The 24,077-nt window shown below is 48.6% G+C and overlaps 1 protein-coding gene and 2 long non-coding RNA genes across 12 annotated transcripts in view; 2 read left to right on the top strand and 1 right to left on the bottom strand.

Moving 5' to 3' along the window:
• LOC308064711 overlaps window positions 1-21,453 on the top strand; it is a 59,280-nt gene extending 37,827 nt beyond the window's left edge. Inside the window, exons 2-4 of one of the 2 annotated variants that reach the window (XR_013928497.1) lie at window positions 11,844-11,915; window positions 18,620-18,773; window positions 19,577-21,453. This is a non-coding gene — a long non-coding RNA (uncharacterized lncRNA). Of the gene's footprint in view, window positions 1-11,843; window positions 11,916-18,619 lie in introns of both variants that reach the window. The other variant, XR_013928498.1, reaches the window with a different exon arrangement.
• A 135-nt stretch (window positions 21,454-21,588) lies between these two features.
• LOC308064710 lies at window positions 21,589-23,538 on the bottom strand. The gene is made up of 2 exons (XR_013928496.1): window positions 23,336-23,538; window positions 21,589-22,833 (listed from the first exon to the last, which is right to left on the bottom strand). It is a non-coding gene; the product is annotated as an uncharacterized lncRNA (long non-coding RNA).
• A 285-nt stretch (window positions 23,539-23,823) lies between these two features.
• The window catches only part of EHBP1 (EH domain binding protein 1), a 226,527-nt gene continuing 226,273 nt past the window's right edge, over window positions 23,824-24,077 (top strand). For 4 of the 9 annotated variants that reach the window (XM_080389552.1, XM_080389551.1, XM_080389559.1 and 1 more), the window contains exon 1: window positions 23,825-24,057. The gene's annotated coding sequence lies outside the window, so the exon portion shown is untranslated. Of the gene's footprint in view, window positions 24,058-24,077 lie in introns of all 9 variants that reach the window. The other 5 variants (XM_080389553.1, XM_080389558.1, XM_080389556.1 and 2 more) reach the window with 3 other exon arrangements.

The following is a 24,077-nucleotide window of genomic DNA, read 5'->3' as shown; positions in this document are numbered from 1 at the left end:
GGAGGCTGTCTGACCTTGTGGCCGGAGCCACTACGGCCATGGGACGCTGGTAAGATTTCGGAGCGTGGCTGCCTGTAGGCTCCCTTTTTGGCATGTGTCCCGTTTTAACTCTACGACCTGGCAGTGCTGCCCCTCCTCAGCTTTTTGAGCAGCCGGCCCCGCATGCTCCCAGTGCTCCCCAGTAGGCTTTCCAGGGTGGCAGATGGGGAGGAAGTGCTGTGACTGAAATGACTTTCCTCCCTTGTCACCCTGCCCTGAGCAGCACCCTCTTGCCGTGGGCTGAGCCGGGGACCTGCCTGCGTGTGCCGTGGTACCTCTTCCACCGGGGCTACCCTGTGCGGGGTGGCTGTGAGCCAGCGCGGGTGCCAAGCCTCTCTGCTGATAGAGGAAAACCCCAGGGAAGGGGGCTAAAAGCACAGGTACTTCCCTGCTGCACCTTCAGACCCTTTTGCCAGGTCTTTGCTATTTTGCTGCTAGTGAAGGGAACCGTATTTTATCTCACTCTCTTCTCCCAGATTTCCGCAAGGATGTGTGCTGTTCCTTACCCACTTCACGCACCCTGCTGTGCACCCCAATCAAAGCCCCGTTTGGGAGGAACATGCTAACCCTGGATCTCTTGTTCCCACCAGCATCTACCAACCAACTGGGCTGTTACTGATGGGGGAGGCACAGTTCCACCTTCTTTGCTCCTGAGAGTGCACCTTCTGCTGCTGGTTCTGCCACTCTACCTGCTGTTCATAGTGAGGACTCCTCACAGATGTAAGCTCATCAATCACCCCCAAGCCACACTTCCCTGATTCCATTTATAGTGTCTTCCCTCCCTTTTCACAGCCCCCACCTTAGTCACTGCTCAGTTCTTGGCATCTGGGCTTTGTTTATATTTAAGCTTGGAACTGATAAAGTCTGAGAAAAGGGGAAAATGTGGAAAGGCAGACCAACATCACAAGCAAAGTGCATGCAGGGTACATTTAATAATGCACTGCTTGACCTAAAGCGTATGAGCAGAAGACTATTGCGAAGACTAATGCAAAGCTATTGCATTAATTGAAATAGAGACCGTTTACCCTAAAACATTGAAAGGCACAGGACAGACAAACAGGAGCCCTTTCATCCTCCTGGGATCTCTTGTGTACTGCCAGCAGCCCAGATTGCTTCCCTGCACTTAGCACCGGTCAGTCCAGTGCTGGCCCTTGGCCAGCAGCCTGGCTGGGAGTCCCATGGGCAGCGCACAAGGGGAGGGGGAGTGACATGAGGTCTAAAAGTCTCTGCAGGGTATTTAGGTGCTCAAAGGTGCACAGAGGCAATTAATGGCCTTTCAAAAGTTTCTCAGGACACTGGAGGGAGACAGGAGGAAAATTCCTGTCTCGGGAATTGAGTCTGAAGAGTCTGACCCACCTTGAGGCCTTGGAAAACCTCACCAAACACCTCTCTTCATGCCTAGGGTCCTAAATATCTTAGAAAATCTGCTCCAAAGCAGTTATTACTTCTGTTGAGCAGTTTCTGCCCACCCAAGGCTGGGAATGGAGTTGCTGTGTGGAATTGCTGCCATACCACTACAGCGCAAGGTATGTCGGATCCTAGAGAAGACAAATTACTCCTCCAGCAGCATGTTTCTAGCTGACATTGATCTGCAATTGGGCTGTCAACAGCATTTGGAGAGCCCTGATCCTGGAAAACAATGTGTCAGTTTCCTGGGTTGGTTTTAATTCTTCCATCCTTTGTCTGCAACATACTGTAGCTGCAGCGTTGCTTAGAGAGGAGTTGTGCCGCTGCCGCCGCTTTGCCCTTGCTGTGTTGGTTCTGGGGGCTGCCTGGGAAGATAGACTGGCTTGCTGCACAGACCTGTAAGTCACTTGTATTCATATAGTTTTGTCTGTCTCTTTCTACATCTGAATTTTAAACATCCGTTATAAGGCAATACTTTCTTCTAGTGGCAAGCCAAGTTTTTCTTCTGAAACACATGTTCCCTAAAGCCTTAGTACTTGATTTCCTTTGTTCTGATTTATTGCTGTTGCCTTACCACATGTGCTAGGCACAGAGGAGAAAAACTACCAAAACCAACAAAACTGCCCTCTCCACCCGCTCCCAGCCCACATACATCAGGATAAACACACTGAATCGGTTATACCAAGCGCCTCAGCAATGAACTAACTTACCTCTAATTTCTTAGCTGCCTTCATGTAGATATGCTGATGAAGAATGAGCGTAGGTTAATAATGTGACAATTATAGTAATCCCAATGAAAGCTACTGTGGGGGACTGAAAATGGGGATAGATGCTAAATCTGGAGAATGATAGTGAGATTAAAAAACAAAAATTGTTGACTGCATTTTCTAAGTAGTCATTTTGCAGATACCCATTTTTATGTGCCTTTTATCAATACCTAAAATGGCCTTATTTGTCAAAGGATGGCCTCTCTTCCGCAAAATAAATGCCACTTTTTGGTATCTCAGGGCAAGCATCAAGCAGCTCAGGCATGCAGTTGCTGGTCACTTGGAGGAAAAAAAGTTTTAAAATTGGCTGTTATTGTGAGGTTTGTAGAGCTCTTTAAGATGGAAAAGTTCTATCAGTTTGCTTTCTTGGAGGTTGTTCAGCCTTGACAATAGCAGAAGGGTAAATTCTTTTCAGCGGTATTTATACTAAAGTTAGCTCCAATAGTGCAGAGGTTGAGCTGTGGCCGTGAGTCAGATGGACTTCAGCAGTGAAAAATTGATTTGGTGCTATGGGGTGTCTGTGGCACCCGCCTCCTGTACCCCCAGGCGCACCTAGGAAATGCCTGAGGCCATACCCACAACCAGTTTTGTTTTAATTCTGTGAAAACTTACCTATTCATATCGGAATTTGTAATTCATTGAACACATACTGGATGTCTGGTGTCTTGGCCACATCCTTGCCAGGAGGAGGTCTCTGTCACCTGTAGGACCACGGTGGAAATTGTGACCAAGCTGCTGTGTTATCTGTGAAGGTTTTAAAAATGTAGTTTGTGCAAAATCCCCACCGGCCACTCTCGCGGCCGAGCTCAGCTACGTGCGCTGGGAGCAGAGGTGCTGGCTGGGTCGGGCAGTACCGGGGTGCTGCGTCCCAGTGCCTGCTCCAGCATTGCACGGGGTTTGGGGACTGTGACTTGGTGGCTGCCATCGAGTTCAAAGCCAACGGGCTGAAGCCTCTCTTTGTGGACAGAGCGTTTGTGCTCCTAGTGGCAGTGCCAGCAGGGTGCTGGGGTGGGCTTTCCTCCAAGACCACCACAGGCTTGGTGACAAGTGAACTGGTGAAACATGTTGTGTCCCAATGTTCGGTGAACATAAAGGTCAAATAAAGGTAAGTGACCACAGGGGAGGGGGTGTGCTGGCAGACGGGAACACTGAATAACTGTCGCCTTAACACTCTCGTCCTTTCCCGAAACCAGCTGGACGATGGCTTGTGCTCTGTTGGGCACACTCAAGTCAGTGCTCTGTTGGACACACTCACATCAGTGCTCTGTTGGGCGCACTCACGTCAGTGCTGTTGGGCACACTCATGTTGGTATGCTCTGTTGGGCACACTCACGTCAGTGCTCTGTTGGGCACACTCATGTTGGTATGCTCTGTTGGGCACACTCACGTCAGTGCTCTGTTGGGCACACTCATGTTGGTATGCTCTGTTGGGCGCACTCACGTCAGTGCTCTGTTGGGCGCACTCACGTCAGTGCTCTGTTGGGCGCACTCACGTCGGTGTGCTCTGTTGGGCGCACTCACGTCGGTGTGCTCTGTTGGGCACACTCATGTCGGGGAGCTCTTTTGGGCACACTCACGTTGGCGTGCTCTGTTGGGCACACTCACATCGGCGTGCTCTCTTGGGCACACTCACGTCAGTGCTCTGTTGGGCACACTCACGTCGGTGTGCTCTGTTGGGCACACTCACGTCGGTGTGCTCTGTTGGGCACACTCACGTCGGTGTGCTCTGTTGGGCACACTCACATCAGTGTGCTCTGTTGGGCACACTCACGTCGGGGAGCTCTTTTGGGCACACTCACGTCGGGGAGCTCTTTTGGGCACACTCACGTCAGTGCTCTGTTGGGCACACTCACGTCAGTGCTCTGTTGGGCACACTCACGTCAGTGCTCTGTTGGGCACACTCACGTCAGTGCTCTTTTGGGCACACTCACGTCGGCGTGCTCTTTTGGGCACACTCACGTCGGCGTGCTCTGTTGGGCACACTCACATCGGCGTGCTCTCTTGGGCACACTCACGTCAGTGCTCTGTTGGGCACACTCACGTCGGGGAGCTCTGTTGGGCACACTCACGTCGGGGAGCTCTGTTGGGCACACTCACGTCAGTGTGCTCTATTGGGCACACTCACATCAGCGTGCTCTGTTGGGCACACTCACGTCAGGGAGCTCTTTTGGGCACACTCACGTCGGCGTTGGAGCCGATCTGTCAGCAGCTGCTGTGCCGTGCCTGTGCTGGCCCTTCGAGCAGGCTGTTGATGTGCAGCTCGTTGGCATATCCAGGCCTGTTAGCTGTGTTAGTTAACCAAGGAGGGCTCTCAAAAGCCTGCTCAGAGGCATTTTTGTGTATTTTTTTTCTCTCCTTTTAAAATGGAAACCAGCTTTCCTAGCAGAGCGTTTGACTGAATCCTCTCCGTTCAAACCAACATGAGGCAACAGCAGCGATTGCAGCTGGTTGCAACATCTCATCGTGCTGGATGGAGGCACGTCACGTTACAAGCGGTACCGCTTGCAAAACGCCTGTGAAGGAAACCTGCTGAGACCCAGCTAGGGGTTCATAACTCATCTGAGATGAGCTAAAGACCCAGTTTCACTTGGTTTCTTTGAAGAATGAGCTGTACATACTTGAGCCAAGTTCAATGAACTGAAGCTTCAGTAAACCTAGACCTGAATTTGAGAGAATTTGGGCCAATAGATTGGTTTTAGTGAAAACTAATCAAACTTTGACCCCAAACCCAAATCTTTCTGATTTTGAACATCTCTTGAGGATTCAGTTAAGCCAGAAAGTCAGAGATGGTGATGACACAGAAACGCAGTGCTGGTGCATGTCTCACCTAAATCCTACAGGCAAGATCAAATCCTAATATAAAAAGGTCAGACCACTGCTTTGATGAAACTCGGAGTCCAAACACTGTAAAATGTGTACCATGGAGCACCTTCGTAACCATAATCAAATTATTTTAGACTGCTTTCGGGTCCTACCAAACAGCACTTAAAGCAGTGTGCTTGGTACAAAAGTCTAGTAGATGATTTGTGTTGTGATGGCTTGTGAGGTTCTTGGAAGCTTTCTCAAAGGGCAAACTCTGTCTCATTTGGGGGAAAAAGGCAAACCATGCCTTCCTGGATGAAAACTGCTCATGAGATCTTTCTCAGAAAGACTTAAGAGCATTGGGCCCTTTTTTCTTTTCTTAGAAAACAGGAAACGAATTTTAGTTCTGTAGTTAACTTGATTTCTTAAATGGCTTGCTTTCTACCATCACTTTTGGGTTCTGGAATGCCACAGAAATTATCTGAGGGCATTTTCAACACTTCAAAATTAAAATCAAATTGTTGAAATAGTGCCAGCATTTAAATGAACATTATTTTCTTTAAACAAACACTTGAGGACTTTCAATATTTTTTTTAATCACAAGAGCATTCTTAACCCAAACACCTTTTCTTTGTGGTTTTTCAAGTATCCAGTCTGCACTGCTAAAACCAGATGTGTCTTGGGATGTAATCAAATTCAAAATCTTTTTAGTCAAGTACTAGATGAGCAGGGAGTGCTCGTTTTTCACACAGCACAAAGACGTAAGTGGGTGTAACTGCAAATACCACCTCTGCCTCTGTGCCCACGGAAGTGTCTGGGCAGCAGCACCAGTGCAGACCTGCTGTGCACGGAAGGGTCAGGTGTGGGGCTGAGCATCTGGGGCTCGTGCAACCCAGCGGCAGTGAGCAGGGAATAACGGAGGTAGGAGCTGGCTGTAAAACTGGCTGCTGTGAAGATGCTCTGATATTCATTCAGCTCTCCACGCAGAGCCACAGAAGCTGCTGCAGATTTATGAGGGAGGATTACTACAGCCCTTGCATCTTTGGGGTGGGTTTGGTGAACTTATACATGGCTCAGGAGATGTTGCATGTAGCCAGAGAGTGAGTCTGGGTACCAGGAGTAGCACTTAGTCTGGAGCTCTGAGGCACTGGAGCTTCTACGTGGAGCTCTTCGCTCAGGATGTGGCTGGCTCTTGCTCTTCTCCCGTGCAATGGGGTGTAGCTGGCCGTGAGGTGTGTTTGGACTCTGAAGCCTCTCAGGCACAGGCTGGGGTTGAGCTGCAAGTCAGAGCAGCCAGAACCTGCCCTGTGTCCTGCCGTAGAGACCTGGAAATCCAGGGACTGGTGTTCCTTCAGTTCATCTAGGCCAGTGTCTCATCCTTGACCGAGGCCAGCAGCAGCTGCCTAGGAGAAGAGTTTTGGAGCAGGATGTGTGTGCGGGAAGATCGTTCCCTGATTCTCTCTGCTGGCTCTTGGATTGTTAGGAGCAAAGGATTTCCACGGGGTTCTGTGGCCATGTCCTCTTAGAGAAGACCCCAGATCAAGTTCCGTACCTGGGCTCCGAGTGCCGACCCTGCTGCCGGTCCGTGGGGTGAGGTTTCTAGCAGCGGCACGCGGACACCTGCCCCACGGTGCCAGGCTCCTCCTGGGGGTGATTGCCTTCAGCCCTGCGAGAGCAAAGCCTCGCTGCAGCCCCAGGCGTTTGCTTACCACTGCTGGGTGGTGGCTGGCTGTGGGAACAGGACATAAATCCGTGTCTCTAAGAGCAGCGTTTGAGGGGTTTTGCCAGCATTTCGTAGGTGGAATGGGGAGAAAAGGAAAACACCTTCCAGTAAAGGAAGCCAGGCTGGCAGACGCCAGCTGAGGACGTGGTCCTTCCTTATTATTGCTTCTGTGACAGCCCAGGAGGACTGAACAGGATGCTTCTCCTTTGGAGACCAGAAGCAGGATTGTCTGAGGAGCATGTACCCTGCTTTGGCAGACTCTGTCCTGTCTGTGTGTAGTAAATGAAGGAGCCTGAAAACTATTCCCTTCAGCAACACAAATTACTTGCTGTTATTAAGTAACTGCAGACCTTTTGTGTTGGCAAAAAAAAATATAAAAATAATTCATTCCTAATGACCCCAATGACACGTGCTTCTCCATCAGCTGCAGGTCAATAAGCCAATACCGCACGTGCGCTTTCAGAAAGGGTGTGGAGCAGAAAGCATCCCCTGTGGGAATTGGGATGGTTTTTTATCTTTTGGGTGCTGTTGGTTACACTCACTCCATCAACAAATGCTTTTAATAAGTGCCATCATTCCTTTGCTGTGAAGGACATGTAAGTACAAGTGCCCATTGCAGCACATGCGATCCCAAGATTTTGATGTGTTTCTTCACTATATTGGATTTTCTGTTATTCAGTTTGAGATTAACCACATTACAGAAGCTGCCTACAAAATAACTTTCCTACGAAAAATGTTCTGATACCCCCAGCTTTCCTAGCCTTTTCCTGTGGCAATAAACCCTTTGGAGAGCCAGTAGCAAGGGAAATGTTGGAAGTCTTAAGAGACCTCTCGCTATGTGTAACCTTGAAAGTTGTAACACTGCAATCTAGTGAGGCTACTAACAAAAAAGAGCTGCATAAAACCTTTTTAGGCCTATGGACGTGGCTGCCCTTCAGACCACGACTCCAGAATACTCTTCTCCAACCTGTATTGTGAAGGTAATGCTGTACCCTCAGCTGGCTTCTGCTTAACTGTCCGGGCCTGGCTGGGGCTGGAGCTGCAGAGATGTGAGGGGAGATGGGATCTCCCAGAGGCTTATGTTGGCCAGGAAAATGCTGGCTTGGAAAAGGATGTGGAGCATGTCCAAATAAGAAGAGTCTGGAAGGAGTCTGTGATGGTCTGTTATTTCATTATTAGCCAGGACATGTGAAATTTCCTTTTCCAGATGAGCACATTTTGTGTTTTGCATAAGACAGCAATTGGTCCTTGTAAGACTTAGCGTTTCTGCTAATGTAATGAGTTAGCCTCACAAATTAACTGCATCAGTCATTGGAAAGGCCTTTTTCAAGTTCCACAAGCGTGTTTTAGACCTCTTGATAAAGCCAGTAGCATGCTGGACTTTCACAAGCAGAAAGACCTCCAAAAGTATGCAAGTTATTTCTGGCACGTTCTATTCTCAACATGTCAAGGAAACATGGATTATTTTTACACAAACAGGCAAATCTAAATTGTTCCTTAGCAAGCTCCCATGAACATTCTTGGGCCCTGAGAAAGAGAAAAAAAAAAACCCGTAAGAAAAATAATTGCTTCTGAATTAGGTTTCTTAGATGGATCACGTTGTCACGCATTCAGAAGTTCATTTGCACCAGTTTGGACCTCTGATGAATGATGGAGGGAGTGAAGGATAAAACAGAAGGAAAAAACAAGAACCAGGGATTAATTTGGATATTTGATCTTTGAGTGGACCTGTATTATTATTTTTTTCCTTACTGTGAATTTATCATCAAACGTAGACCGTGACAAACTGCAGATGCCTTTGGAAGTTCTTCTTAATAGCTGTTAATTGGAAGGTGATGCGTAGGTGTTGAGAGGAAAAGGCTCTCTCGAGCTGAACAGGCCTGTGTGGAAAGAACATGCCAACATCTTGCTGAAAAGCACAAAGAGCGCAGCAGCAAGATTACTTGAGTCCTAAACTCTCCTGACATTGCAGCACACAGAGGAGGCTATACGCTTTGCAAATATTGGAGGCTGTTTTGAAACTCCCTATTAAGGATGACAAATGCTGACCGTGGTTTCTAGGCAAAGGCAATTAGATATCACAGCTACGGCCTCAGCTCAGTGTCTTATGTCTGAGCTGGTGTTACTGTACAGGGTTCTAATGCATTAGGTTACCTCAGCCAAAACCAAATTATGACACCCACCAAAGCTGAGTCCTGTGATTAAGGTAAAAAAGAAAGTACAGCCCGGTCTCGGCATCTTTTTTCCATTTCAGTTTAGAAAAGTTATTTTTCAGCACAGTGAATGAGCTTTTTAACAGAAAAGAGCTGTAAAGCATGCATAAATGTTGATATTTAAAGTGCATCCTCATCCATAGTTGCTTCTCTGGGTAGTGTTTTTATTGGTTCGGTGCCCGCGTCCAAATTCAGGAACGGCATTTGTCACTTGGGCTCGGTGGAGGCACAGCCCGGTCGGCATCAAGGTTCATGTTGTCCCCACCAGTGTCAGTAATGCTTACACTGGTGAGAGTCAATAATTATTGATAATTATACCTTTACTCAGTGCAAGGGTAGTTCTTTTGCAAGTACTTTATCCCAGGAAAAATAAAAGGGAAGAGGGCATCTTTGTGCAGCCCCAACCCGCGGCAGCTGCGTTACAGCTGTTACAGGTACACGGGTGGCTAGCACAGCACAGCGACAGCGGTGCTGCCATGCAACATGAAATCAAAGTTCACGCTGCCTTCTCTTTTCCCTTTTTTTTTTTGAACCTTGCACTTAAATTTGCCCTCTCTCCTCTGACAAGCCTCAAGAAGCAGCTTTGAATGTGGTGCCAGCACAGCAGCAGATGGGGCGAGGAACTGAGGCGAGTACTTCTGATGATGCAATAATAGGTGATACTGTTATTTCCCAGCTTTCATCTGAATCTCCGCTCCTGAGAATTTGCATTAAATCCTGTTTTCTTTTTATTTTTAATCAGAACATCCAGCAAGTTAAAACTCAGCATCATGAGGAGGTCCTAAGATGGGGTTTGCTCCAGCTTTCCTGCTGAGCAACCATTCAGGAATTGCTGCTAAAAAACGTCCGGGAGGATGGTAGTTGCTGTGCTGTCACATGGGCTGACACAGCACAGAACCTGCTTAGCATTCTTGAAGGGAAATTATCCAGTGCTGCAACTCACAATTTATAATTGGTTGCATATTAATATCCAAAAAAGGCAATAAAATCCACTGTGTGTTTAAAAAAAAAAATAGTAAGTAGGAGTATTGCAAGCTGAGCAGTGAAAATCTGGAAGACTCCTTGGCTAGAGCAGAGCTGTGTGCAGTGCTGTTTCTCTCTTAATTACAAGCAAGTTTAAATCATCTTGTTCCTTCAAAGAAGGATTTTGTTCAGCGTTTCTGTTAATTTTAATCTCGCTAACGTGATACTCTCTTGGAACCTCTCCCTCATGTCATAACGGCAAGACGCGCTGCCTCTTTTGTCCCTGCCACGGAAAGCACAGCCGCTGCTGCCTGTCGCTGCAGCCCTGGGTTGTTCTATCCATACACCTCCCTTTACAGGAAAAGGCGGCATAACAAAACCCAACAGCAGCATTTTTCCCCCCAGAGTTCACTTTTATTTGTAGTATTTAAGGTAGGCTACGCAAGTGCTTCATGAAAATCAGGGGTCTAAAACGTATAGGGCTGTATTGTAGTGGAAAGCTTGTTATTCAGCATGCTAATTATTTCTGAGTCACTGTATTTATGAAATGTCATATATTAACTAGTCACCACAACGCAAAGTAAACAGTGCAAAATCAGGTGGTTTATGATTCTGACATTTTAGTGTATAAACATATTCCTGAGTCTCTCGCGGGGGGGGAATGGATACTGGGAATTAGATAATGTTTTTATGACTTCTAAAAAATGACATTGAATTTCATAATCTGTAACACTCCATATATATAGTCCATGTTGCGCATTTTATTACAGCCTCAGTGGCTTGTATTACAAGTGTCAGCTGCAAAGAGAAAATGTGCAAAGGGTGATTTGTGGAACCGGGGGGGCCACCGTGGTGCACACATCATAGCCCTGGGGACAAGCTGTAGGCACACCTGGGCCATGCTGGGCCAGCAGGAGTCACCCATCGCTTTTGGCGCTTTTGCCGTTGCAGGATGGATTACCGAGCCCTTACCAAGCCCTCATTGCCCCTCCGCATGAGGAGGGTAAGTTTAGGTTTTTGTCGAGCTCTGTGTGAACGACCCATTAACTCCAGAGTAACTGGGAGGCCTTGAGTGTCCATGAGCGACAAACTGGGTGCGAGGACTGAGGGGTAGGAGGATGGGTTGCTGCTCCAAGTGGGCTTCTGTGTGGTCCCCGAGAACAATGGGTGGATGCTTACCAGAATATGTGATTTCATGAAATATTGCGCATAAACCCAGGCCTTCTGTGCATCTTTGCAAGCTGGCTTGGTGTTACAAGAGTTGTGGGTCACGTGCTTGAACGCCGGGAGAAATCTCTATCGACATGGTTACCCAGCACCTTTCTGGAACGGGGCGAGCGGTGATGGAGCAGCCACAGCTTCAGCAAACCTCAGACTGTCACTGAAAACACGGGAAAGCCACGGCTGCTGTCGGGTGGCAGGGCAGCCGGGGTCTGGACTCCAGGGTTAGCCCGTCCCTTCCCGACACGGAGCCGGTGTCAGCAGCCTCCTGGAGGCTTGGCAGCATGGCAGAGCTGCTCGAACAGTGCATGAGGACAGGATGGGGCCCTGAAGCCGTGGTGGGTCTGGCTGGGTCCTGCTGAATCTGAATTTACAGCAGTTGGCACTCAGGTGACACACCCTCTCCTCGGTGCGTTACCTGTTGGCACTAAAAAGTTACAAGGAGTGTGATCTACCACACGCTTTGCTGAAAGCGGCGAGATGATTTACCCTTTCTGTATTAGGATATAATTTTCTTCATTTCAGACACAGACCTATAGTCTTCAGGCTATTTAACCATAGATCTGGTTTAATATTTCTGTGAGCTTTTGTGCTTTTTATGCTTGTCTCAAGGTCTTGCAGAATGATAATTTTCCTGAACTAAAGCTTCATGGAAAGTGAAATTTTTTTAATGAAACAAAAGTGAAATAATGATTTTTACCATTCCAGGTGCATGGCTACTCTGAGTTCCTTTTCATGTTTCAAGTACAAGAAATGCACCAACAGCTGGTACTGAGAGAGGTAGGAGGCTTTCACTCATCTTTAAGACTCCATATTGTATATCTTTTCTGACTTCTCTATAAATAAAAACAGCTATTGAGGATGCCTCTGGCTATTATATCCAAGGATGAATGTTTGAGATACATGAGAGATGCTCAGGGACTTGATAAGTCTTCAGGAGAAAAAAATGTCCTGAGATCAATTTCCTGATTCAGTAGTCAAGTCCTCATATCATGTAAAATGTAATGTGATTGTCCATGGCTCTAATAAAATCTAGATTTTTCCAGCAAGCTTTCGTCTATAAAAATCAAATTTATCCAGCATTAGTCTGCATTTTGAAAGGGATAGGATTTTTTTGAAATAGATATGATAGTAATCCTTTATGGTACATGAATATAAAAGAACAATAATTTGTTGAATTTTCTTCATACAGAAACAATCAGCTGGGAGATATGCATAATAATTGTCTTTGTCCTTCATTGTCACAGGCCATTAGCTAATGAATTTAAGCTGTACTTGGCTCTTGCTCCAATAAGAAAACTACATTAGAGATCTTGTAGCCTTGGCGCTATATAAAACCTTTCAGTGGGTTTTATTTTAGTCTCACTGAGGTGATGCTGCCACGGACTGAGGAATGCATCATGATTTTGCAGTAAGCAATGAGGTCAACGTTGCTGATGTAGTGGGTCAAGCAAGCTGAAGTGCATCTACAGTTATTAAAGTTGCCAGATGCCAGAGCCTCTTTGTTTGGTCCTTATAATTTAGCCAAACTTTCCAGCCCTACTTTTGTGACTGTTTCAGGTTCATCTTTCGGGTGGGAAGATTTGCTAAACTTGGTCCAGCTATTCTAAGATTCATGCTAGGGAAAACAAGTAGTTTGGGCAATGCTTTAAATAAGCAATAGAGGCACGTAACTGTAAGTTGAGCTGTTTTACCAGCTTTGCAGCTTGTTCTCTCATCTAGAAGGCTGGCAAAAGAAAATCCTGTTATGCAATCACAGAATGGTTTGGGTCGGAAGGGACCCCAAAGACCCCCCAGTTCCAGCCCCCTGCCACAGGCAGGGTCACCTCCCCCCAGCCCAGGCTGCTCCCAGCCCCGTCCAGCCTGGCCTTGGCCACTGCCAGGGATGGGGCACCCTCAGCTGCCCTGGGCAGCCTGGGCCAGCGCCTCGCTGCCCTCATGGGGAAGAAATGCTCTTCACTGTCTTGAGAAAATCCACTCATGTTCTGGATATTTGCAGAAAAAGATCATATGCAAATGCATGGCAGGATTTGGCTAGCAATTGTTTGTTGCCCAACAGAGTGATTTTAGTCTGCTGGAAAGGGAACTGCATTAGAAGTCATAAAACCTGGAGTGCCAGTCTTTTCTTTCCTATTGACTGTTTGTAGCATATCTTGGTCCATCACAAAGTGCCTGAGTATTTTAATCCTACTTTTAAAGGTGGGTAAGCACCGTTACGCTCTTGTTGCAGACAGAACTGCAACATGAACTGACCTTTGGCAGAGCTGGGAGTGGGGTGCCACTTCCAGACCTTTAACCAACTGCTTCTCTACATGTGTCATTAGTGTGCCTGGCTGGGACCCCCCTGCTCCCACACACCAGAAGGACATGGAAGGCCTCTTCCTGCAGCTCCACCTTCCCTCAGCTGTCCCAGGCCAGCTCTTAGGAGCTGTCGCTGCTGCATTGGGCACCCACATCTGCAGGCAGAGCGGAGCTTCTGGGCCACAGCACAGAGAAGCAGCAGGATTGCTCTGCAGGGTGGCCTCAGGAGAGGCATTCCTGCTGCCGAGCCACTCTGGACCACTGCAGTCCCCCAGCTGTGCCTTCCTTTTCCCCATCTGTGTCATGACACACCACTCCTGGGTTTTGCCTGCTCCCAGGGAAGACACAACCCACAGTTTCAGCTGGGTTGCTGCCACCTTTGGGCTGCCAGAATGGTCCATGGAATAGCAGGAGCCAGGGACAAAATCCGTACCACTGTAATTTGTGTTGGGCGTCTTATCAGTATCAGAAAAAGAACCTGAAACATCTAGGCATTACTTTATATCCGAGCTTTGAGCTCATGGATGTCTCATATTTGGGAGAAGAATAGATGCTGAGCGTGTGATACCAGCAGAGACTCTCAGGAGAGCAGCTGTGGTGTAATTCTGCATCTGTTCAGGCATTACCATACCTGCGCAAGCTGCAACACCACGGCATTTGAGGGATGGCTGTGGCGAAACAGTGGTCAGGTTTTGTTGTGTCGTGTAGACAGAGATGGTGCCAGCGAGCTGGCAGTGCAGGCTGTGTCCCGTGCAAAGTGGTGTGTGAAATGTGCTGGGACTGCCAGTCCTGGTAGCAGGCAACACTTGCGCCCTTGCCTCTTTTCATCTCCATAACCAGAGCCTGAGGTTCCCGTGGCCTGCCGACCCCTATTCAGTTGTACTGTCTGCCCGCTCGGGCAAACACTTTACTAGACAGTGCAGGAAATGTTCTGAATGCTATATTCAGAACCGTGATGCTTCAGTGGGAAGTGTGTTGCTTGCAGCAGAATTAGTGGCTAGAAAACTTTGGCGCGGAGGTGTGCGGCGGGCAGGTGCCAGCCAGCAGTGATCACCCATTTTCCTAAACCAGCAACACTTGCAGCGCTGCTGACAGAGGCTGATTCACACCAGAAGTAAATTCAATATGCATGGAAGGGCTCTTGTTCTTCATCAGCCGAAAGCATAAAGAAAGACTGTCAGACAAACTAATCTCTCTCTGATAGTTTTCTTTTCAACATCATTGAACTCTCATTTCTCCTGAGCTTTGCCAGAATGCCTGATATATCTGTTGTTTCCCAAAACAGATTTTGCTAGCTTGGATGATACAGGAATTTTTGCCAGGGAGAGGGAGGCTGAGATGCCTTTACCAGCCTTTTGCTGCTGTTGTGTAGGTCCTTTGCTGAGCTCCAGGGCTCTGGTCAGAGGGGAAAGGAAGGCATCATGGGGCTGATTGGGGCTGAGTGTGCCCATGGAATCGTTCCCAGCACTTGCCCTGGCTTGGAAGCACATTTGCTGGGGTTTTGGGATTCTACTTTTTCTGGAGATAAATCCATTTATGTCCCCAGATCTTTCATTTCAAAACCAGTGATTCAAGATGGCCTGAGGCAACACTGTGTCACTTAGCTGCTGCTAGGATGTAGCCCAAACTAGAAATTTCAGTTTTTTTGATTGTTCCTCTGCAAAGCTGGCAAAGCATTTACTTCTGCTAGGCATGTGTGACTCTTCAGTCAGTACGATTCCCAAAACTATTCAGCAAAAAAAAGTCCGCATGTCCCTTCCCAAGACTGTGGATGAGAGATACACACATACAGCTGGGGGCTCGCTGGGCAGCCTGCCACAGGGACGCGTGGTCAGTAAGGCTGCCTGTCCTCCACAAGCTCTTGCACAGCAATTTAGCAAAAATGAGATCCTGAAGTGGGGCAAACTGGAGGAGCCCAAACACCACCACAGTCTGGCCGAAAGAGTCCTACATCCCATTGGTAATGAGCTCTAACATTATTTTTTTTTCTAATTGTGCTCCAACCATCAACTCCCTAAGTTATTCTGGATATCAATACCATTGGAGAATTTAGGTTATTACCTCAGGTGTTTCATGTTTAATGTATTTTTTTTTTCCCCGTGGGAAAATGTGCTTTTGGGGTTCCTCAGGGCAGCCTGTGAGCCTGTACAGGTCTGGAGGGGGCTGAAGAACGGTCACCCCATTCTGTAGCCTGGGGTGGTTGGCTCTCTGTGGAAGTGAAAGCACCACATGGATTAGCCAACATTTGCGTATCTTTTTCCTAGTGTGGGGCTGCCAGCAGTATATAGTAGGCAGAATTTTGGGCTGTAAGGAATGCTGGTTTATTTGTTAGAAATGTTTAATGATTGATCACCAGACGGATTTCAGCCCACGCCCCTGCCAGAGCATATGCACCAGAATGCTCTCTTCGCTGTTGTACCAGGACCACCTGCAAGTACCTTTTCTGTGTGGCGTGATGCATATTCTGTGGAGGACCTAGTGAGCAAACTTGCACCATTTTATAGGGATGAAGTTGGACACAGCATTGCTGTGTACAGAATTTTGGAAGCTAGCTGTCCTCGTGCTTTCTGACAGTGTGACTTTAATATATACAGTTTAAAAAGCATATAGGGAGATTAGTGATAACTTAAGGCAATACACTCAGTTAAAAATAACTTGCAACACCATGTAAATCCATGTGGGTTAATCTGGACATATTAAAGAGCAGTTTCTGAGTCTGGAATTACCTAACCTGGCTATGATTTTTTTGTTTCGTTTCCAGAATAACTAGAGATATTTATCTAAACTGGGTGGCTGCTGAGATTTTAAAAGCTGGCGTAGCAAACTTTGCCGTCAGTTTTACAACACAATTAATTGCTTGTCCTTTCAAAACTGATTCTCTCCACACCACCTTGCACTTGCCCAACACCACAACCAAAGTCTGAAAACACTTGTCCACTTGCATGTCTCGTGTACACGGATAGGTCCGTGGGGCTCATTTTTGTTAGCAATAACTTGGCTAACTATAAATCTTCTGCAGGGTGAAGTCCACACCACATATACATATTCCTGCTCTGCGCTTTTGAGATTCTTTTCATCAAGCACTAATGTCCTATTGTATGATGTTTGGGATTCTGCTTGTACAAATTGTAAGATACAAATTTCATCTTAGTCTGGTGGGAGCACCGGTTTGCGTGATAGATGGTCTTATCACATCTGCAAGGTAATTGCTTCTAGAGAGGCTTCCAAGAAGGCCTCAGGTTTGATCTATGATGGTCTGTGCATTGCTAATGTCTGTACTCCGAGGAAGCGTACCTCCGTACTGATGTACTGTGTGGATGACTGATGGTGTAGAGCTGAAGTTAACTAGGCGTTCTCCTTAAAGGCGACATATGATATTATATTTGGGCAAAGAGGAATTTCCTGCGTAATCTTTAGAGACAGCTGTATTACATTTTATGATTTCTCTGGCATTTATGCAAAGTTACAGAAATACAGTTAAAAGGCTTTAAATTTTTCCAGTTCAGTATTCTGATAGCATGTCCAGCTACTTAGTTTCTAATGAACAGGATCTCAGCAGAAAAAAATGTATGGGCTGTACAACCTTCACTCCCTGACCTTCCAGCTTTGAATGTGCAGTTTTCTTAGATGCCTCCACAAAGCATCTACAGCTGGGTCACCAGAGATTGGACATATCCAGCGTCATGTCGAATGGGTGTGCGTATGGGAGCTAGGAAGCCAGTCTTCCTCTGAACTTGCTCCATTTCTTATTTTCTTCCATAGCTCTTAGAAAGGGTTTTTCTGTCTCAGTCTCTGTGGAGAGTCTCGTTTTCTCACTTGTGCTGCCATACCTATCTGAGGTGTTTTTTCCAAATCCTAGCCATAGGTTGCTCCTTTTCTTTGTCTTGTCTAAAGTCTGGCCCTTTCACTTTCAGCTGTCTCCAGAGTGTTGGTAGTAGTCTGTGTAACAAGCAATTAGGTGATGAAAAAAGTATATATTAAAAAAGAAGGTCCTGGTTAAAGTTGAAAAGAACTGTAGAAAATTATTACATTCAGAAAAAGTGAACAGCTCCAGAGAATCAAGGTCATTGTTTATGAAGGGCCTCTTAAATTAAATTAACAGCTGGATTTTTGGATAAGAAATCATACAATCATAGAATCATTTAGGTTGGAAAATACCTTTAAGATTATCAAGTCCAATTGTTAATCTGGCACTGCCAAGCCTGCCACTAACCTATGTCCCTGAGTGCCGTACCTGCACGTCTTTTAAATACCCCCAGGGACCGTGACTCCACCACCTCCCTGGGCAGCCTGTTCCAGGGCTTGACAACTCTTGGAGAACATTTTTTTCCTAATCTCCAGCCTAAACCTCCCCCGGTGCAACTCGAGGCTATTTCCTCTCATCCTGCCAGGGGTTATCTGGGAGAAGAGACCAGCCCCCACCTTGCTACACCCTTTCAGGCAGTTGTAGGGTGGTAAGGTCCCCCCGAGCCCCCCCTCTCTAGACTGAGCCCCCCCCCCAGCTCCCCCAGCCGTCCCCCAACAGCCTTGTGCCACCCCCCCTCCAGGCTGAGCCCCCCCAGCTCCCCCCACTGCCCCCCCCCAGCCCTGTGCCCCAGCCCCTTCCCCAGCCCCTGCCCGGCTCTGGACACGCTCCAGCCCCTCCACGTCCCCCTGGCAGTGAGGGGCCCAGGATTTGAGGTGCTGGGTACAGGGGGACGATCCCTGCCCTGGTCCTGCTGGCCACACCATGTGCTGTTTATTTTAAAAAGAGAGGGACAAAGACATTCCTCACCTCATTAGTGCTGCAGGATGTCCTATACAAGCATAATTATACTTTGCAAAAAGGCTAGGGAGACCACACAGGAAGGGTATTGACAAACTGGATAAGGTACAGGAGACACTAAGCGCGATAAAAGATCGAAAGTTGTTATTTATGGTACAAGCCGCTGCTTTTTTTTTCTTTTTACTTTTTAAGAAGAGAGACAGTGGGGCCACTAAGAGATGTACGCAATTCTCAAGGATATCAAAAGGTTGATCACAAAACTCATTTAGACCGTTGCAAGCTGACTAACAGGAAAGTTGATAATAAACCTGGAAAAAGCAGTGCTAATCCAGAGTTTTGTAACGGAGAACAGGGAAAAGCTGTCCGTAGCGTGTGGGTCTCCACCACCAATACCCCATCCTTTGTCTCGCCCTCGCAGGCTGAGCTGCACTGCGGCTCCTGCGTCGCAGGAATGTGACTCCTGTCCTTGACCTCGTCTGCAGATAAATGCACCGTGCCCCTCACTGCTGAGTGGTTGGGGAAGAACTGCAGCCATGCAGCCAGCCAGGAGCGGGGAGATGCAGCGGAGACAGGTGAGGACGTTTTGCATCCGCTCTTCTTGACCCAGCCTGCTTGACTTTGCCTACAAGACTCTGGGGTTGAGGGGCAGGGCCGGGAGCACTCGGTGCCCCCGGGGTGGCACAAGGAAGCCGGTCACAGGAGAGCAAAGGGGCTGTGGGGTGAGGCTGCACCCTGGGAATGGCCCTTTTGGGTGCCCTGCGGCACAGAGCCCGGGGGGAGGCACTTGCTGCTGGGCTGAAGCGCAGCAAGGTCTCACCGCGTGCAAGCGTGGGCTCCAGCCACAGCAGGAGAACGGGAGGGTAAAGAACCCATGAAGACAGAGGTGCTGGTGACTTCACCAGCCCCTGGCTCTGCAGATTGCCCTCGGCAGCAGAGCCTGTGTGTGCCCGCGCTCTGCTGGGGCGCTGGATAAGGGTGTTCAGGGGGGGCTGGCAGGTAGGCTGGTCGGGGAGCGAGCACCGGGGGGGCCTGCCTGCCTTGGCCCGCGCCAGGGTGATAACAAAATGTGAGCCCACCGCAGCACGCCCTAAAATCTACTGCTTTTGCTGGTAGGGCAAGAACAAATTGTGATGGTTTTAGGCCTAGTGCCTTAAGCGCAGCTGCAAGCACTGATGAAATTACAAGCTTTCATTACAGGCTAATAGTAGCTGAGCTATCTAATTCTGCGATGTGGGAATCGCCTTTTCTCAGCTGCCAGCCTCGAAGTCAAGCTTTCACTGCACAAATAGAACAGCATATTCCTCCCCCCCGCCACTCCCGTTGTCGCCGATATCTAGTAGAGGGAATACTCAAAACATTTTTCCCTCCAATACAGGATGGCTGTTGAGTGTCATCAGATCATGTGAAAAGACAGCCCAGTGGCATTTTTCCAGCAACAAACGAGAAATGCAAGAAGATGGGAAGATTAAAACTATTATTTTGTTGCTGCATATGTTTTTGTGATTTGTTAGATATATGTATATTTTTTAATTACTGTTGGGATGTGAAGAAAGAAAGAAAAAGAGCAGACAAGCGTGCTGCCATAGAACTAAGTGAGCATTACTCGTTACAGAACTGAATTTTATGGTGTCATGCATCAGTTGGTGACATGTATTGGGGACCAGGAGGATGGCACTTTATGCAGATCTACTGAGGTCAGTGCAAATTCTCCATTGCCTTCATTAACATGCGATCAAACTTTCGATGGGATCGAGAAATACAAGGAAGTTTAAAACACAGCAGATGAGCGTAACCTCACGTGCATAGCCCATTGCCTCAAAATGCTGAATGCTCTTGCAAGTTCGACATAATCCAATTAGTTGATTTCCTCAGTGACATTTCTGCAGGCTCATATACAGAAGGACAGGGAAACCGAGATTTATAATGATAGCTATTTCTAGCAAAGGTCATTTCTTTATTGGTGAACAACCTGTCCTTAGTCATGCTGATGACGAGGCATTGAAGGATAAGAGAAAGCCTGTATAGCTTCAAAGCTTAACAGGGAATAATGTAAACAGAGCATAGATCGTCCCTCTACTTGGACCAGGAAGCTTGCAACCTACCACCATTGGGCCAAAGCCAGGGAGCAGAAGTCAAAATCCAGAAGAAAGTAAATACCGGGATTTCTGTGCAGATTGTGAGGGAAGCTGGATATTTCACTGCCACCACAGGGGGTGGGAAGGAGAGCCACAGAGCATGAGCATGTATTTTTGGATAGTAAGGGTGTCCTTGGTGAAACCAGCTGCTTATGAAGAACGGGGTCATGTTGCTCTGGGGACTCCCTGGTCGGCCCTGCCAACTTCCCAGTTTGAGCAGCTCTCAGCACCCTGCTCCATGACATTTCCAGGACAACACAGAGGGCACACTCAGACACAAACACACTTCCTCAGCTGTCCTTCCTTAGGCAAGCAAGGCAGGAGCTTTGACAAGAATATGGTTTAAATAGATTGTATCATACATATTATGTATCTTTAAATAATAACGTGACATCTGCCTATTCATCACGTGACTATTTTTCCACTTGCAGAAGAGGTCTTTGACACTGTACATAAAATGATGTATCATTTTTTTCATAATCAGGAGGACCCTTCTGGGAGTCATGTGAGAGTTGTTCATTCAGCTGTTGACCTTAAAGGTGAGTATTGGGCACTTTGGTATAACTAGCTTTGCTTGTTTTCACCATCAAGCTCAGAATATTGGATTAAATAAAAATGTGACTGTCTCCCTACATCTTGGCTTGGATCCTGACCCATGCTCTATAGCTGGGCTATTGTTTCTGCCGGATCACTGGCACAAACCAGGCTTACAGCTGGCAGGACCAGCCAAGAGATCTTTTCAGTGTGACAATGAACTCAACGTAGGGGTTCCTTGCTGATCCACAAGAGTGCTCTGACCAGAGGAATGGGTATGGGGTTCTTCATCCATGCCCTTGCTAATGCCTTTTTGCCAATTATTGGTTCCTTTGGCCTGTGAGCTGCCAGAAATCACAAGGGCTTTTTTTGAGCTGGTCTGGTCTAGGACTCTGTCCAGCAACCTGAGAACGCTGCATTGTGCTCTAGCTTCCAATCTGCAGCTGAAGACCTTGCCTCTTTTTCCAGAGTAATTGCTCGCCCCCTTTGAAATCTCCTACACCTTTCCCCAAAACTGTGGGAGCTAAGGATTGCGACTCTTAAAAACTGTAAAATAAATAGATAATCTGTAGGATAATTGCCTCTGTTACAATCCTCCCCATGCAACAACAGAAAAAGCAGCCTTATGCTGTGTACTTCTTAGGACTGGTGTAACTTGAATCCAAAAGCTATGAAGGAAATGGAAAATGTTAATAAATAATGATGTTTGAAACACAAGTCACTGAACAAACCACCAGACCTTTCGTGTTTATTCCACAGGACAGAAAACGTCTATCTCAGTTTGAGTAAAATAAAATCCTGACCGAAAATGTGTCTTAGGAATTAGCCTGGACGCTGCATGGTATTCAGAAGATAAATCAGAGTAGCTTACAGATTAACTCTTGGCAATACATACAGAATAAAGACAACTTTTGAAATAAAAATCAGTACAACTGACTACTTGACATTCCCTTGGTATGAGAAACCAAGGATCTCCTCAGGGCCACTGGAACTTTAAATTACCTTGTTTGATCCACTTTACAGCTGCCAGATTTCCGTCTGGTATTTTCCATGTTAGAACCAAGCATATGTGTGCTCCAGACTGCGTGTTCTCAGTCTGATGTGTTCTGAAAATCCTGGCTTCATTTCCTAAATCCTAAGCAGGTGATCTGCACTTAAAAAACCAGTAATGTCTCCCTCAAGTGTGTTGGAATTACCCTGTGATGTGCAGACCAGCTGCAAAACTGGGACAGAAATCTTAGAGAAACGTACCAAATCTTCAAATTGTAGCTTCAGGGAAAAAAAATAAATCAATATTTCTCAGAAAATCTGTACGAGTAGTACAACTGTCTTTTACATTCCAGTGTAACACTTTAAGAAGGAAAATCACTGCCTCTTCCAGGACAGCTCCAAATGGGTAGAAATTGCATGCCCTCTGGCAGCTCAGGTAAGTAAATCTGTCTTGAGAGAAGGCAAAGGAATGAAGACTAACACATTACAAGCACAGGGCTGACCTTTTTAATAGCCCAAATATTCACCCTCTCCAATGCAACTTAGTCCAGCTTAGGCCCGTGGCTGTCCATCCACACAGTCATTCTTTCCCTCCTCACCCTTCAGCCACTGAATACTGGTAGCCTCTGTGATATACTGGCACTGACAGAGGCAGCTTAGGGATGAGGAGGAAAAGACCAGGATAAGGAGCTTCCCAGTCCATGGATCGGGCTTGGGTTCTGTTTGGTTTGTTATGGGGAAGAACACAGAGGAGGACTGCAAAGCCCAGAGGCTTCAATTTCACAGCTGCTCTCAGACCTCTACTGTATTATCTTTATTTCCTGGCACTTCCACTAGATAGCTGGCTTAGTTTCTTACTTGGCTGGCTGATAGGTTTAGGATTAGCTGCCACAGCATCCAACACCACCAGGTTATCCTGACTCTGGGATCCACTTGTTGCAAACAGCACGTTGGGGTCTAAGACTCAACACACCTGCGGGGGTGTAAAGAGGCTTCAGAAGGCAAGCGGGCAAGGAGCAGGGTGGCGTTGTCTCTCTGAACCGGAAAGTTCGATTTTAGAAGGCGGCTGGAAGCTAGCACCAAGGGCTTAGGCGCGGCTCCTGGCACCCCGCGACGGCGCTGCACGGCGGGTGGGGGGCTCGGGCGCGGGCAGCCCCCAGCCCGCAGGGTCCCCCCGCACCGCCGCCTCCTCCCCGGCAGCTGCTTCTACACGAAACCCCGTACAACAGCCAAAGCCCAGCGCTTGGGTGAAGCCACCGAGCACGTCAGTTACGCCGGCAAAGAACCACCGACCTGACCGCGTGATTTCATCCCCTGTTCCCCTCCCACCCGCCTCCCACCCCTACCAGCAGCAGCACCCCGCCGCCGCCGGGCCGGGGCCTGTGCTGCCCCGCCGCCGCCTCAGGGCCGGGCCGGGCCCCGCCGCTGCTCCCCTCCCTCGCCGTCCCTCCGCCCTTCAGCCGCCCGGCGCCCACCTGACAGGCGGCGTCCGCGGCCCACGGCTCCCCCCACGGCTCCCCCCGCCCCTCCGCCGGGCCCTCCCGCCGGGCCCGGGCGGCCCTTCCCGGCGGCGCAGCTCCGCAAGACCACGGCCCTCCTTGACAGCCCGCGGCTTTAGGAAGCGTCGCCGGACGCTTTCCCGCTGACGGGCGTCCGCGCTCGCCTATCGGATAGCTTCTACTCACCATAAGCCCCGCCTCCTCGAGCGTCGCGACCAATCGGAAAAAGACCGAGTAGGGGGCGGGAGGAAAGGTCCTGCGAGCTCCCTCTTCCCTCACTGCTTCCCCCTCTCCGCTGCGCGAGGAGCGCCCCTTTGCGCCCGCAGGTGATTGACGCGAGGCAGCGACCAATGGGATGCGGAGGGCGCGCGGCGGGGCCAATGGCAGGGCGGGGGCGGGCGGCGGGGGCGGGCGGAGCGGCGGGCCGGGGTGAGGCGAGGCGAGGCGCAGCGCCGGCGGGAGGGCGATGGTGGTGGCGTGAGGCGCGGCGGGACCCGCGCTGCCTGCCCGCCCGGCTGGCGGGGCGACGAGGGGCGGCGTGCGCTCGGTGAGCTCGCCATGAGCTCGCAGGGGAACGGGGACAGCCGCGGGGCGCTGCCGCCGCGGTAATGGGCAGCGGCAGCGCTGCCTCTCGCCTGCCGTGTGTGCCAGCGGCCGCGCCTGCCCGGCGGGGCCGGCCCGTCAGGAGCCGGGGGCAGGTGAGTGCCGCGGTGTGTGG

Source organism: Falco punctatus (genome assembly GCF_963210335.1).
Source record: "Falco punctatus genome assembly, chromosome: 5".
Lineage (NCBI taxonomy): Eukaryota > Metazoa > Chordata > Aves > Falconiformes > Falconidae > Falco > Falco punctatus.
The sequence above is the reverse complement of the archived record's forward strand: the minus strand, read 5'-3'. Positions and strand labels throughout refer to the sequence as shown.